The sequence below is a fragment of the Calliopsis andreniformis genome, chromosome 9 (assembly GCF_051401765.1).
Source record: "Calliopsis andreniformis isolate RMS-2024a chromosome 9, iyCalAndr_principal, whole genome shotgun sequence".
Lineage (NCBI taxonomy): Eukaryota > Metazoa > Arthropoda > Insecta > Hymenoptera > Andrenidae > Calliopsis > Calliopsis andreniformis.
In genome coordinates, this window is record NC_135070.1 from 5,617,120 (window position 1) to 5,634,382 (window position 17,263).

Consider the following 17,263-nt stretch of genomic DNA (forward strand, 5'->3'; position numbering starts at 1 on the left):
GAATCAACGAATACTGCGCATGCGTGGGGAGAAACCGGGGTCTTGGCGTCGCTGTTCGATGGATCTGGAGTAGTTACAAAATCTGCTGGAAGATGGCAATATCGGAGCGCGAGCTGCATTTCGCCGCGGTCAGTTCGATAAAAATCAGTCGTTCGCAGGGGCTGTTTTGGCGTGGTGTCAGTGCTGTGATTTCTGTAACGAGTTCGCGTGCAGTTCCGCGGTAAATTATCAGTGGTCAGTCGCGGTAAGTACAGATTTGATTCGTTCATATTATCAATCGGCGTCTTTTGTTTTCCACTGCTTCTCGCGGTATCCTGGATTTTTCTTGCCCTGTCGCGAAGTAAAATCAGCTGTGGAACTGTGCGTGTCCTGTCTCCATCGAATGACCTAGAAAAGATTTGGCGCGTATCCTTGCAAAATTCTCGTACCCCATCGCGTATTTTTTCGTGCAATCTGTCGGAAGAGCTTCGGGAATTGGAGGTTAAAATACGTTATCCGACGCGATATTCCATTTAGAGGTAGGGTAAGACAGCAATTCAATTCTCCCGTCGTTAGGGAGACCGCTTTCAGAGAATTTAATCGAATTTCCTGTCTGTCGCTGGTGGTCCATCGAGTCATTAGCCAATTCATCCATAAACGATCACGGTGCAATGAGTTTCTAATAATTTCAAACTGATTCTAATCGGTTCGTTCTCCATTAGTTTTATAGTCTGCATTATAATATTATATTGAAATCGTATCAATTATACGAGTCATTTCTTCCGCAGTCAAATTTAATGTTCATTTAATCGATGATCGAAAATATTTCCGCATCTTTCACGAGCGAATTTCAGGTGATAGTGTATTTATACAAAGTATACGAATACAATCTTTCGCCAGCTTCGGATTAAAAACGTTTTTAATGAAATGTGTAATATTCTCAGTGACAAAATATGTTTCGAAGGAACGGCCACAGTGCTTGTTGCAGAGTTTAATCATGGACCATAGGGTGGGGTGAATTCGTATAAACCATTGTTAAATAAATGAATGCTGATGTCAAAATCATTTTTAGTCGTACTATAAAAATCTAAATTTCCTTTATATAAAATTGATATCAATTTAGTTAAAAAAATAAATTATTTTGTCTCTCATTAAACGTACAAGTGTGATGTTCGTTTGACAGTTGCTCTTCCAGTTACTCTTCCAGTTGAGCGCGGTGAAGGTTACTCATCAGCTTATTAATTATTCTTCAGAGCTTTTAATTCTCTATTCTATTCAGACGTAATATAACGGTTATCCCATTCTTTGCCATCGTGTAATCCTTACTTAATTCTTTTACTTTCAAAGACACAATGTGACTCATTGTCAGTAAAGATGCGATACAATTTTCGTGACTACTTTCGTATTTATTTCATAATTTCTATTTTTGGGAGGATCTAATCACAGTTAATCATCACTTTAATATCAAACATCTGTCTACGAGTACTGATTCTACATTTATAAGTATAGAAGTCACGAATATTAATTATTCGAATTGGAAATTACCCTTAATATTTTCTTCTTCGCCTGGCCGATCGAATTGGCTTAAAATTTAAATTAACCGCGCAAAAACATAGTGCGTTTAAATTGTCAAAGCGTATTCCCCTTTTTATCAAGGATATGTTTACGGGTTAGGAGATCAAGGACAAGCAGGATATTCTCCCTCTAGCTAAAAATGACGTCATTCGTTGCGATTGAAGTTTGTTAACTTCTTTTCGATGCAGAAAAGGGCGTTGTCTTTGAAACTTTTGAAATCTTGTTGAGCATCGTTCTCTCTGACAAAAATGGAACGAAAAATCTCGACTCCCTTGCGTCTCTCACATCAACGCATTCATCCCGTCGAGTGTATCGGTGTGTGTATGTGCGTGTGTAGTACACGGTTTAATCGATTTCGTACTTTGCCAGCGTTATCACGTGAAAATGGAATCGTGGATAAAGTGACACAGGGATGGAAAAGCGCCTGGTATGTTGTATATCTCGTCGAATGTTTATTAAATGTTCCCTTTGTGACAAGTGGCGAATCTGTCTATTCTTGTACGTATTTTATTCAACGAAGGTCCGTACGTTCCAAAAACATCGGTCATATACACATGAGCGATTTTCTTACATATTTTATTCCATCTGTGAATGCATTTATCGATGCTCTTTCCATTGAAAAATGGTTTAATTCATTCAATAGGAACACTAAAGTTTCTGAAGTTATTTTGACCGAAAATATGAAACTGGTGGATATTTTTTGGACTAAGAAACGGTTCGAATTCAGTAAAAAATTGAAATTTAACTTAACTTTTAACTGATATGGCGGTGTCTTAGCATTTATACTGCTTCATTTTTAATATTAGTTGTATAAAATATCAGTGAATTATTTATAGATGGTAATAAACTGAAAAAATGTGGATTTTTTCGTGTACTATTATTAATCACTTTCGACAAAGAAATGGCAGTAATTGTACCACATGTTACAATTACAATACTGGTACCATACCAGTTAAGGATTAACGTTAAATAGTTTTAATCATTCAACTAATCTTAAAATTCAGTTGCAAAAGTGTGGTATCGTGTATATTTATATGTACATATGTGTATCTCTCTTTGCATTGTTTATTTGCCTCTTTTCACTCGAGTTTCTCACTCGACAATACTTTTTCCAATTAAAAAAATCTTGAAAGCGCCTTCCTGTTTATTCTACCATGTAATTCATATATATCTTGATGCTAGTACATAATGAGGCTTCTCGAAATAACTCTTAATGGCATCTGATTATTTTAGTTTCTTTCTTTTTTTGCTTTTAAATCCTCCAAAAGCATGAATCATATATCCTTGTTCATAAGCGAAAAGGAAACTACGGTAATAAATCTTGGGAGGATCTTTGGTATGTGAGATTCATTAAAATCGAAACTTTTTGATTGAGCGACGCCTCGTTAATTAAGGTCGTAGATCACGCGATGGGCTGAGCGTTCATGCTATATTTTTCAGAGAAGTGTAAAAGAATTGTAGTTATTTCTGTAGTCGAAAGACTAACAATAAAAATAACGAAAGTTACATATTTCCATTGTTCAACATATTGATATTGAAATGTTATCACTATATTCTGTATCATGAAATTCTGCCGTTCTGTATATTATTTATTGTAACAAGAGTGGCCAAATCTTGATTTTTCTAATTATTTGTTGTAGTTTCTTGATTCTTAGTATTAAAATTAATTTGTAATAGACCTGTCTTCTCAAAAGGATATTTAATATTCTTTTCTTTACATATTTACTCAAACGTACGCAATCTTAAACTAACATAACAGTAATTCTACTGTAATAATTTAAATATATAGCTCTCGAATATTTTTAATAGACGAAATATAGGTAACTCTCATGAAAAAATTCGATCACGTACATATCCATAGCTTAATGCACAAACTTGTGTGTCCACTCTTGGTTGAATTTGAGATTTTATAATATAAAACCAAAAATATAACGTTTGTGCATTAAGCCATCGATATTTACTATAACTTTGTGAACGAACGTTCTTTCATTTGAGCCACAGAAGGTTTAATTGAGTCTTCCTAAATTTTACAAAAGAAAATACTTAGTGTAATATTACAATATCGTGAGTTTTCTGTACTGCTAACTACTTAGCTTCTCTTAGTTCCAATTTTCTTTTCCACGCTCTGAAACATAAATTCTGCGATATAAATCTGAAAATTGCTTAAAAAGGTGACTCATATCGTTTTGCTTTACTGTTACGGACTCGTGTGTGAATTAGCTCCATATATAAGGTGTGTGGAATGTATTCGTCAGGGCTGGGAGGGAGAGATTTATCGGAGGAATCTGACCTCGACATTCGGGCGTCGAAATTCATTTTCCCCAGGGCCTGGGATAGACTCCAAGCCGAGAATTGGCGATCCTGGGGTAAAGTAACCATGTACCAGTATTGTGGCTGTGTGAGGGGTTCAACTGGTAGCATTGTCAGTCTACAGCGTACATTTTGTAAAGTTCTCATCGAGGATTTAATCATATGATTGCCCAACAACGCGATCATAATTGTGCATTTCCCAATAAATTTATCTTAGTCATATTTTTAAAATATTATATGCTAATTTTCAAATGTTAACATAATGAAAGATAGTGAATTATTTCGAATTTGTATTGCTCTATTTATTGGTAATAATATTTCTTAAAGAAGGATAACCGTTTGAACCACTATAAAATACGTGCACTTTCTTCATTTTATTATAAATTAACGACTTCATGTATATTTTTCTTTTTACTCCATTTTAGCTATTTGAAAAAACTTAAAGTACTTCGTAAAAAATTTGGATTAAAAAGGTGTATTTTCAAAAGTTATACAAGTTTTTCTGGCGCTCCATTTTATGGACATTGCATTAAGCATGTTAATAGCTATCTGGTACTCAAAGGAATTTTCAAACTTGTAAAAAATAAAAGAATAATAGCATGCTAAAGAAAGTATTATGCTTATAACGAAATAAGATTCAACGACTGTGAAGTTTTTACTTAAGTTAGTCTAACGGTTTTAATGTGCTACGTGTCAAGTAGTGTATCAAATAGTAGAGAGGGAAAAAAAGGTATGATCGTGTTGTTTGGTTTTCCTCATGCGTATTTTTGCAAGTGACTTCAATATTTAAGCGGCGTCTAGTGTCAGAGGAGAGGTCAGTAGAGGCGCATATGCTGACCCTAAAGCATTTCGAGTATTTTTCTTTTTTCTTTCACCAACGTGGACTTAACACTGCAGAAATGTGTAGATTAGACTCGAGCATGAAACCAGAATATCTCAGATAGCACTTTACATACATTTTGTGTACATAGCATAGTGTTTACCATGCATTTTTTCAGTCCAGAAATTATACTAATTCGACTTGACACGATTTTGATCAAACTTTTGCGATTTATTTTAATGTCCTCAACGTGACACGAAATTCTGACATAAACCCTCAGTAAGTTTTTTAATTTTGTAATAGAAGTAGTGTAATAATGAAGTCACATCATCATAAAAAATGATTTACTGCAGTAACTCTGTAACAGTATTCTAATAGTCGAAGGTTGTTTGTGTCAGTATTAATTTAATTGTTTTACACTCATACAGCATGTGAAAAATAAATCTGATGGTAGATGAGTGAGATTATCATAGATGTATAGTCTCATCAGGGTTAATGCTAACTTTTTCAAACTTTTCTCGAATACCTTATCAGTGAATGACGCTATTCGATATCAGACTGAATACAGCCTTCTGATACGAATGACGTCAAGTATATAGCGTGAAGTAAGTATGGCACGCGAGGGTCGTAAGTTGCACATTTTGCATGCATTCCATCTGTAAATCGTATCAAGTCATACAATTCAGTTAAGAAGACTTAATAATTTTTCGTCCTATTAGTTTTGCATTTAACAATTTTACATTTGATTTGTTAAGTTTTCTTATCGTGTCTCATCACATCGATAAAGTGGTGACAATAATTCAACTTTTATTGCGATTCATATCTTATAAATTGTTATTTATGGGTTACAAAAATATTGTCATATTGTTCCTGAATATATGAACAAGTTTTCTAATCTTCTTCGAGATCAGCTTGAAATATCTACTTAATTCAAGTTTTCGAGGGATACAAGTTTATTAATTGGTAATTATTAAGAGGAATGGCTAGTTTCGTTAAGTTTCCATGCAGTACTGAATCTAATCACGAACTCACAAGATTTATCATCAACGATAGAGGGCTAGGCTATCATTGAATTAGAAAGTTCGTTTGGGTTTATTACTAACGAGGGACGATATCGAGCCAGAAACTTCAAAGATTACTGCTGACGTAAACTGTGTCTGCTTTGGGTCGCAAACCAAATTTCCCATTCAGAGAAAAGGTATCGCGAAAACACTTTACACTTGCATGCAGGTATACTTGTTTCACGGAGTTTCCTTTTCAAAACAGTTTCCCCCGATGCAGTGGAAATAGTAACAAAACCCGATTTATTAGACGAGGAATTAAGCGGAATTTAACTTCTTTGTTTTTACATCTTTTCGTTTTAATCCCTGCTACTATTCTGGAGTAGAAGCAATTTTTCGACGATAAACAGTTTTTATTTTCTGTTTCAATGCTTTCGATGCCATGTTGTTTGTTAGAAATTTTATCTAGATATGCACAGTGGTTCTAATTTTAACTGAAATTATTTTTAATTAAGTTTCATCCAATCACTACTAGAACTAGTTATCAGTTTTTGTTGTAATCGTTTAAATATTATAAATAATTTGGCGAATAGCAGTGTTTCTCATATGAGGATAGCTCGATTAGTGTTAAATAGTCGTAGGTCAATTAAAATAGTTACAAGTGATCTGCTTAAATAATTTTAGTAGGTACATGCTTGATAAATTAAAAAACAATGTACTTACTGTATAATTTAGACGATGGTTAAAAATTATTATTGCAATAAGTGTAGCGTGATGAATAAGAAAAGATTTAATGTGAGATTTAATGATGATAATGTAGATAATATTCATAAATCAACTATAGTCCTTGAATAAAAAGTATTTCTTTAGAATAAAAAAATTATCGTATAGTGAAATATAGGGAACTAAATCATTTGCAAATTATCACTTCAGAACACACAATTTTATTTAAAAAGGTACCATTATAGTTTATCTGGCGTTAAAAGTTAAACTTTTACAGCTTCATAAAAATTGACTCACGTCAGCATAGTGGTGTATACATTTAAGCACGAGACTATCAACACGTTTAAAATAATCATTGTAATTATTCATTCTATAATTTATTGCTGTAAAAATAGTATCTACATATATTTTATAATTTTGCAAGTTTATTCACTACCATTGCAAACTTAGCTATTTTTGTGGATCTTAAAGAAATTAATCAAAAGAATCTCTTTGGCTTCAAAGATACTCAGAGTTAATTAAAGTTCCGATGTATCGTTTTGAAGAAGTATAAAATAAGTAAACGAAGTAAAGAAAAAGAACACGAGAAGTGAAGTATTTAAACTCACATATTTTATACATATAAAATAATATTGACGTTAAAGAAAGCAGTTGGATAGGTACGAGTGGCAATCACTTTTCAAACAAGAAGGTTTGAGTTTAATATTTTTGTAGAAAAAAAGAATAGTAATAAATATTAACGTTTTACTATTTCTTGCGCCACTCAATTCTACCATCGAAAGGGGAAGAAAGTCATAAATCAGCTTTTGATCGCTATTAGTCAGAAGTCGTTTCGGTTCATTAAGGGTTTTCCGACATTGTTACCGTCGAACGCAAAGAGAAATATTGGCTAAATTAGTGAGTTTGCAACGGCGACAAATTGTCCAACCGAAGCGGCCAGTTGCAATTACGCGCTTGGTGCATCCTGCTTCACATCCTTCACGCGTCATGGCAGTTCGTTCCTTTTTTGCTGTCTGCCTCGTTGCATCCTAGTGGATGATCGTGCAGCTCACCACGTGAGCGTCGACAGGCACACGTGTGCTTTGAGACAATTCCCCTCCTCAAGAATACCTCCTGGAGATTTTGTCACGTTCGAGGCTTCTCTCGTCTCCCTATTACGTAATCTCCCTTATCTAATAGAAGATAGAAGTTAGCATATCGATAGCAGAAACAAGAGGGGTGACTGTACGCGAAAAAAAGAAGTGAAAGATGTGGAATAACATTTTGAGAAAAATTAGTTGTTGGTAGACATGTGAGCTTGAAATTTGTGAAATTAAAGAAAATGGTGATTACAACGTGAACGAGTGTTTTATGGATACAATAGTAAAATATTACTATTTATAAAAAAAATTGTTTAATAATTGAAAATATAGGTATTTCATAAAAGAGTTAATTTGGTGTTGAAAAAAGAGTGAAGCTTAAAAACAGATAAAAGTTTAATTTATATTCCATTAGAAACCTTGTTTAAAACGGTACACATTTTTTCCACAATTTTTTTACTGCATTAACAGTTTGAGTGCTTTAACTTCAATTACCTACATTTATACGCAAACACTGCATACTTTCCCCTCATGTATTCGGATAGTTCAAAGGTATTTTTCAGACAATTAGATTTTTTTTTATTTCATTTGAATCCGCACTCAATATTCCAGCTTTGCACTTTCGTACAATAGATATATATTTGCCTGGAAAATAGCGTACTAATATAGTAAGCAGCAGAATTCTCTAAATTTTAACAAATTTTCTATTTAACAGAACCAAGTTTCAACTCTTAACCACACAGAAAAATTTCAAACTGAAGCGTACTATACGTTAAAGGAAACACTTGTTAACTCAAATAATAGGTGTTTTCATTCGATTCAAAAATCTAGAATATCATTTCTTAAATAATGCATCTACTTTACTAGAATAAAATCTCGACAGAATCGTAGGATGCATTACCGATTCCTGCATTTTGCTCGCGAACCAGCAAACTAGCGAACGCTGCGAGAGCAGCCATTAATTCCCTAAAATTCTCTGAATAGAGTCCTTGGTCATTATCTCCTCTCTGGGACAGTCGAGCATCTCGTGACTTCATTCTGCCCGAGGAGAATTTTTCTGTGGAGTCGCTCCAACTGTTCCAGTGGGTCCTCGTTTCAGTAGGAAAACCGATGTTCCCTTTTCCTTCTTTTTTCCGCCTGCTGGCTGCTACAACGGGGTCGTCGATTTTCCCGGGAGCCAAAGCAAACCACGCGATACCCCGGAAAAAAGGAACACGGAGTCGAAAAGAGCGGAGAACCCGACGCATACCAACCCCCGAGCTTTGCAATTGTGAATGCTTCCGCTTCGCTGTTGATCCTAGAAATGGTAACGGTTCCACGAGTATCGATTCGTTCCCTAAGCCAACGAATTTCTCGTGGCTCTTTCGGAGATGGATACCTTCGACCTGGAAATTCAATTTGGCTACAGTCACTCGATTGGGCTTCCTTTTTCTTGCGAGTCCTTAGGATTAACACCTCGATGAAAGACAGGGGAACATTTCTACTGGGGTTTTGAGTTGCAGTGGACTCGAACGATTTTAGCTTTATGTCGTTTTCGCTAGTAAACGCTGGTGATGCTAACTAAATGATAATTGAGCGTGCAAGGTCCTGCGTAGCGATAATTTTCTCTTTTTCCTTGTAACGTTCAGAAAAAACCAACACGTGTTGTTCTATAAGGACCTTTTGTGAAGGGCATTAAGGAACGGCAGAAGAGTTCTGGTCGCCCATGCAAACGGTCGCAGGCAACGCGATTAAATGTTATGTACGTTCTATGTTTCACTTTTAATGAAGTTTTCATTGACTAGTTCTAAGTGTTTAATATTGAATATATTTTATCTGTTGTTAAATACACAAATGTATTTTAACCACGTACACCTACGTCTATCTTAAAAAATGTTGAATAATTGGTGGCACTATTAGGAGTGTTAGTTGATGATTGAAGCGTTCGGTGCAACAAGGATATAAGCCACATTGAGAAAATCGACTTCAAAGGTTTTCATTAAATGTGGAAATGAGGTAACAATTTATTCAGTTTATGCTATATATATAACGCATTTTCGTACAGTTTCTGTGTATGTGCAGCTTCTTGTTTATCCACCATGTTGAATTTTGCATAGCTTAGGATGTTCATTCAAAATAACGTAAATATTTAACTTGGGCAAACATGAACTTTTTAGCACCGTGTCGTCAATCTTTGTTATTTTTTCAGAATTTTTGTTAAGTGGTTTATGATCATCTTCAAGCATGTTTGGCTGATGTCCTAATTGTCCAAAACGCTTCAATTACAGAATAAGAGAAAATTAGGTGTAGAAATTTAGTAGATATCAGTGCTGTACAGAAGGATGGTCACGAGTTGAATAAGATTGCATTATTATGGTTAAAGCTTCTTACAGTAGCCATATGTTTCATGATTCTTGCGATCAAGTGTCATTAGCGTGTATATTTATTTTTATAACACTGTTTGAATCAGTTTTTGCTCTAAAGTGCAGATACTACGTGAAGGTTACTCTTTTTTTTATAGAGTTTATTATGAATTTTTATTTACTAGATATTCCCAGTGAAATAACATAAAAACTAGAACATGTGCAGTGAGTGTTGCAATTGTAAAGCAATTAGAGGAATGCAGGAACTAAATTTGAATGAAATAATGAAGTAGAAATATGTGATGCAACGATAATTATCTAAGTGAATAGGTAATGTAGCTAATTCTAAGGGGGTTTAAGAGAAGCTAGTTATTTAACGATGGGCCATCATTTATCTAATTAATGGTCTTCTGGTATCTGATAATAAATGGATATGTAACTATTATATCCCATTTTGATTAGTGGTTAATATTCTCCATATAATTTTGCCATTAACTAGGGTAGATACCTTATAAGATAATGCAATCAATAATTTATTGATACGTATAATAGTTGCCATAAAATCAATCAATCAGCAAAATAAACATGTTTCGGTTTCGGGCATTAGGACAAGCCGCTTAATAAAAATATTTGGACATAAGAATTTCAGCTTTTTATAGAACCATCATTACTTGTTACATATCTATCACCTGTTTATACCTATTAGACAGTATCGCCATTCGCTGCATCAATTTACCACTATTTGCCGTTCTATTTTTCTGCGGCGACTATATCAACTTCTTACTCACGACCAGTAGAAACGTTTTCTCGATATTGACACCAACGATTATTATAGAGTTTGTATACATATATTCCTGTTCGCGAAAGGTTATACGACGTGGCTCTGTTATGGCAGAATCTAGATAATAACAATAAAGTGGCTGTTTCAGATTTACAACAGCACAGATGCATGTAGTGGGTTGGTTGACGTTATATAATGCTTTTACTTCATAATTGGTCCTTGCTGTCCACAATATCTATAGGAACAGAGAAGAGAATACGGTCTATCACAATAATAGCGGTGAACAAATTCGGTTCCATTTTCGAGGAGGAATACGTTGGACGAGGATATTAGTGTTTGCACTTCACGGTGGAGCCTAGGCATAACACTATTTTGACAATAATAGCGACGAGGTGGTCTAGTTTCATTTTAGAGGAATGTATGAAGTGTAAGCAAGCAGTTCGTGGAAAGAGCCTTTTGCCTCTAGCGTTAGTAATATTAGCTGTTTAGTAACGAGAAATATCAGCTTCGAGCATCGTGATTATTATCTGCCCACAAAAGAAGCACTTTACTACATAGCTCCTTTCGTATAATAGAATGGTAGCATGAATGTCTTTTATTACTCGCGGTGAGTAAAGTCATTCAATAAATTTACAGATATACCTACACAATTAAATTGAATTGGTAAATTAAAGAATAGTAAAAGTTCAAATACCACGTTTTGAGATATTTTATCCTAACGAGTAGTTCTATGCATTTTATACGTTATGTAGTTCTGAGATAATTTAAAAACGGCCAATTTTGGACTTGTACTGTTCTTTAACTCATCGATTCAATTTATATACCCTTATCGTATGCTCTTTTTGGCTACGCAATTTCAAATGTAAATATACTAATGAAGGTATTTATAATTGATCATATGGTTTTTCAATTCTTGAGAAGTAAAGACTTTTTTGTTTTTCTAAAAGATCAACCATTTATTTCAATCGATGATTTTGACACACCGTAGGTACTAAAGAATTCGCAATAAATAAATCTTTGGAGATAGAACTTTACTTGAACAAAGTAAGTAACTAAGATAACAAATACGATATTACCTACTAATGTTACATTTGAGCAACAGAAAATCATTTTCTAGTATAGTATAATCTGTTGTAACTTACACTATTAAAGGTAACATGACCACATTACTTTTTAAGCAAAGTGAGGTCTTCTTTAAGCACTTAAAATTGAACTACTTCAACTACTTAAAATTGAACAGAAAATTCCGAATAAATCAAAACAATCCTATACAACATACTTTTAACAGTTATTAGTAATTGCAATAATTCTTAGAAAAGTTTTTATAGGTACTTTTCAGTTCAATTAGATACATCCCATATCCACTTCAATTGAAATTACATTGATAGACAATTCGATGAGAATCACGAGTGCACAGACTTCCCATTCCAATTCTGCATAGCTCTATGACGCGCAATTTAAGTATCTCACGAGATGACGAGGTATTAAACAAAATAAAGTCGACGATTTGGCAATTTTTGTCTGTTGCATACTTTTTCGCTGATACACGGCTGCTCGTCTTCAAAGAAGAAAAAGCGCGTGTAGTCTTGTACAGTTTAAGAAGATGGATTAGAGGCTAACTGCATAATGACCGTCTGCAAGCATGGGGTCGGAGGTTTGTCACGCGATCGTGGAGTAGCGTTGTCGTGACGGGAACGAATGGTACACACTTTTTGGCGTCGCTTCTTCTCGTTGTTTCTTCGATAAAACTTGCCAGGGAAACGGGAGTAATCGCGTAGACGCGGACAAATGCTTCCATTGTGCTCATCCTCCATCGCGAAGCCGTAGTAAAAGCTTTTCAAGGGAGACAAGCGAGCGTATAGAAAAGTCGAATTGAATTTTGCAACCGCGCCGTTTTGTCTCAAATCGAACCGATCGTGTCTGGACTGGCGATCCACTGGTTTGTGTTTCTCTCAAACTGGCAATTCCTCGATAGAGACAGATTTTCTGTTAATTGAAAGGAATGATTGAAGATACATCTGTAACATTCTTGCGAGGGATTTGAGGGACATGAAATTTTCAACAGCTACAAACTAGAGACATAAGTCATAAAGTCTTTAAAGTCAGCAGCCTAAAAAGTACACTGTATGTAGTATATATATTTCCGTAATCTTACAACTTTTTTCTCTCTTGCTTCCCACGGAGAAAGGTTTCTAGGAAAGTTAATACTATTAGTCTCCACTTTCACCTAGTCTGTATCCTCATTAAGAAAAGGTTTTATTCGAATATGAGTCATCAGTTTGACCATGTCTTTTTGTTATACATACACTTTGTAACGAAAAGGTAGCATGTCACATAAATTTAATGTGTGTACAATTTCCATTAGAAGAAACTTATCTCGTTAAAAAAGTAAATACTTACAATAAAATACAAGTCCATAATATAGGTATGGGAAAAAAGATTGAACATTTTATTTGTCAATATTTCACAGTCAGAAGTACAAATATGTGATTCATGTTGTTTTATTTTGCAACCACAGATGTAACAATTAACGTCATACTAGCTTTAGAAATATTTCATACTATTTAGCAGATCTTATTCAAAGTTTTCATTTCCTAAAACTTGAATGTCCGCAATTGAGGGTTCATTTCAGTTGTTCCACAGTATTCAATTTCGATCCAAATCATTATGTCTCCTCAATCCACCTATCGATGGCTTAAATCTAGCTCAAATCTGGCTCAAATCTGGCTCATCCAGATTGAACCTTTCTCATCGATAAAAATAATCACTTGTATGTAACCTTGTAACGCTCTCGATTCCTCATCTGGCGTAAGAAACCCGATATGTGCATGGGATGCAAGAGGCGACAAGAAGTTTTTAGACGCCTCGTAGCTGCAGCAGACCCATTCGTCACCCCAGCTGATCTCCTGAGCCCGTACAATGTAGCGTAATTCAGGAGCGGATGGCGACCCTCGTTCCTCGAGGGAGGGGTTACACCTTCCCGATGTCTGGGGGTGGCATTGTTACGCCAGAGCGTACGCACGCGTGTCTCGAGAATGTAAAACGCACCCCAACCCGTGGCGTCAACGCCTGCTGCTGCGCTCACATTTCTGCGTCATAACGTTCTCTGGTGACGCGCGACCAGGCGAATCGATGCGCCTCGTATGCAAATCGTGACAGCGAATGCGGGAGGATCAAGTTTATTCGAAATCGACGATGCACGATCGCTGTGGAGCTGCGGCTCGTGGTGTTCCTCGGTGTGATGGTGGATTTTTCGTGTTTGTAATACGATACAACGGGGCTTGCTGAAAATGCTCGTTTAATTCGAAACGATCCTTTGGAACGCGGAAGGATCGGGTTCGCCTAAATTCGTATAAATTTCAGAGGCTTGTTTTTCGCTCTCTACTGTTTGTTTTTTTTTCGCTGCCGGTTCGTTCGCGATCACGCGGCTGCGCTGCGAGAGACACGGCTAGTTTACGCGTGCGATCAAGTTCATTGTACAGGGTGTCAGCGAACTGCTGTGGACAGAGGAAAGGGGATTTACTGTCAATAAGAAGCTTGTAACGCATAGTAGTAAGGTTTATGAAATTTAATTTACGGGCCAGGGGCGATTCTCTCGTCATACGATAACCGTTAAGGCGAATTTAGATTTTTCTTTTTGGATGAAATGCAGATGAAAACAATGTTTACACTTTTTACTGTCAAGGAATCATCCGCGATGATTACTCAAAGTGAAAAGTCTAAGTTCGCCTTTAAGTGGTTACCTACTGAAGGCTTGATTGGCTTTAACGACACAGCGAGCTTGCAACTCACAAATATTAAGCTGGGTCTACACTACGTGATATAACATAGTTATATAATTTTTCAGAAAAAAGAAAAAAGACAGATCTATAACATTTCTCTTTTCTGTTTTCTAAAAAGTTATGTGAGAAAGTAATATAACATGTAGTGCAGACCTAGCTTTAGGTATTTAAATTAAAGAAAGCTGTCTTATTTGGAAAGTATGATTCTTCAGTTAGCAAGTTCCCTTGATAACTGGCCACAGTTAGGATTGGATTAACCCTCACTCAGAGATGTACGATTTTGACTTCATAATATCTCCTTAGAACCCCCTTCACACGAAAAGCTAGGGTACATGGGGTTTGATACTATACTAAATAGAATACTCGCTACTTTTTGAGAGGATTTTATAAAGACTGTTTTCAATTCTTGATCCAAACTGAATTGAGTTTTATAAAAAAAATATTTTCAGTTTATTTGATGTGATTTTAAAAATAATTTTCTTCTGACATATTTGCAGAAATTTACTTTAGCACATAATGTGAAAAAATGAGGCTTTATAAAGGTTGAGGCTCGCGGCTATAGCCTCTCTTAACCCATTCCTAGTCCCTGCATGGTCAGAGTGATACCTATTCGTGATCACTTAATCGAGGTTTGATAGACTTCGATAAAACAATATAATTCTTAAATATCATTGGCAATTTTAATTTTAGAATAAAGTTACATTTTTTTAATTACCAAGTTCATTGCAGCTATAGTAATTTTAGGTAACAAAGCATTTTAGATTTTCTATAAATTCTTGATCTAGGTATATAGATTATTCCTTTAGCCCTCTCAAATGTCTACTGTGAATACAGCCTGCTCCACAACATGGTTATAATACCGTTTATAAGTAAGCGTCAGAACGCAAATTCTACCAGATGGTGGTTTCGCAGATCAGTATATGGAACGTAAAACGTCAGCACGTGAATGACAGTATAGTAGTGTTGGAACTGTGTATATATTGCAGTAGATTGGATAATGAGCCCTTAACAACAGTAACGAAACTCTACACGCGTATTATCAACGTCGGTAAAATGAAAAAGAGAGAGAAAAAGAGGAAAGGTAGACGGTAGAACATAACCGAGTGACAGAGAGAACAAGAGTGGAATAGAACGTAAAGAGTAACGACACGTTGAACGCATTGAAAGAACAGAGTGGATTTAAGTGTCGTTTCCACGGCGATGATTCTGTTTGAAACCGTACTGTGCTTCTTTCTCCTCGCAATAACGAAGTCGCAGCTTTCGCGCTCGAAGCCGTTTAACTTCGCTGCTATACGAATGATCGTTTGGGGTGGAGTTTCACTGATTGAGCATTCCAAGGGAGTCCTTTGAGACTTCGGTGGAAGCTCCTGGGAGTTGCGTATTAATTGAGATTTTAGAAAGTCTAACTATTCAATTTCGTGTTTTATAAAACTTGTAATTTTATTACCCAAATACGTTTAAAAAAGTTAGTCATCAGCTATATAAAAATGGAGAAATTTTCCTGCATAGTTATATTTACTGTTGTAAAATAGTAAAATTATGTGTAGGTAACAAAGAATGTTTAATATTATGTATGTACCTACATAAGTAGGGTAACTAATGCAGATCACTTTAAAAAGGTATTCTAGTCTAGACTCATTTTTTTAAATCTTTGTTGAACATGTTTTTTAAGAAATCGGTAAACTATTCTGTACTGAGCTTTTTATGGTGTAGGACAATTTTTGTTAAACTTTTCTAGTTGCTACGGTGTTAGTATGTACTATGGCAAAAATAGTATACTTACGTCACACTAATAATTAAGGTGTAGGAAAGGATACGTTTTCGGAACTAGCTCATATTAAGTGGTAGCTGAACTTTGCTCTTATCAAACCATGACCATAGGTACATGCAAGTAAAATTGGTTTGCCCCAAATAATTTCGGAATTAGATATATAGCAACAAGTTCTTAATGGGGAAGAATACTATTGTATATAATATTTTTGTTGTTTCTTCTGCTCTTATTTATTAGTTCAATTGTTGTAAGTGTATGAATCATGACTAATAAATTTAGTAATGGATAAGTTTTCTCATCAGTTAATGGTTAGAATCTATAATTTGAATAGTTTTATAAATATTCTTATTTTAAATGCGTTGAAAATTCATTTATGATATTAATGAAAATTCTATCGAACAGAATTTTACAGTACAAAATTCAATGAGCTATAACTTAGTATTGAATATCTTAACTTGTAACAGTTTAAAGATGTTTAGCCTGAAAGTCTTCACCGTGAACGTTAGCGTGTCGAGTCCCTCAAACTTCAACCAAGTTTCTTCATTATTCCTTAACAACTTGAAAAGGCTACTTGTTTTAAAGCTCCCTACAATTTACATTATCTAGCGCATAGAGGTATTCTATATTAACTCAATAATAACTTTGGAAAACTGTCCCTTCAAAACAAACGAAAAACTATATGCGATTCACTGTTTCCTTCTCAAACACGCCTAGGCAACGAAAGAAACGCCGTTTCCTAAAAATAACGAAAATAGATTCATCCCAGGGGTTCGAGCATGAGAAACCTGGAAAAATGATGGAAAAGTCCATGGATTTCCCAGTAGGAATTCTTTCTCGTTTCTGGTTGATATGGCGGCCGCTCACCCCCTGAGGGGGTGAATTCGAGGGTCGATACGAGGGAATCGAGTTTAGGCACGCACACTCAAACACGTCCTGGTACTTATTCCAGAAAAAAGCGTACGAACGAGGTTGCAGGAAACTTTCCAAGGGACTCTTTCGATGATGCAGTTGATGCACTGACTATATACATAAATTTGTTTTCTTCGCTTGACTGGCCAGAATAAATATTTCTTTCCTCTCGTCTATCAGATCCTATAATT

At 35.3% G+C, this 17,263-nt stretch overlaps 1 protein-coding gene across 2 annotated transcripts in view; it reads left to right on the forward strand.

Annotated features, from left to right (window-relative positions):
- The first annotated feature begins 104 nt into the window (after positions 1-104).
- The window catches only part of LOC143184131 (uncharacterized), a 44,223-nt gene continuing 27,064 nt past the window's right edge, over positions 105-17,263 (forward strand). For both annotated transcript variants that reach the window (XM_076386154.1, XM_076386155.1), the window contains exon 1: positions 105-244. The gene's annotated coding sequence lies outside the window, so the exon portion shown is untranslated. The remainder of the gene's footprint in view (positions 245-17,263) is intronic.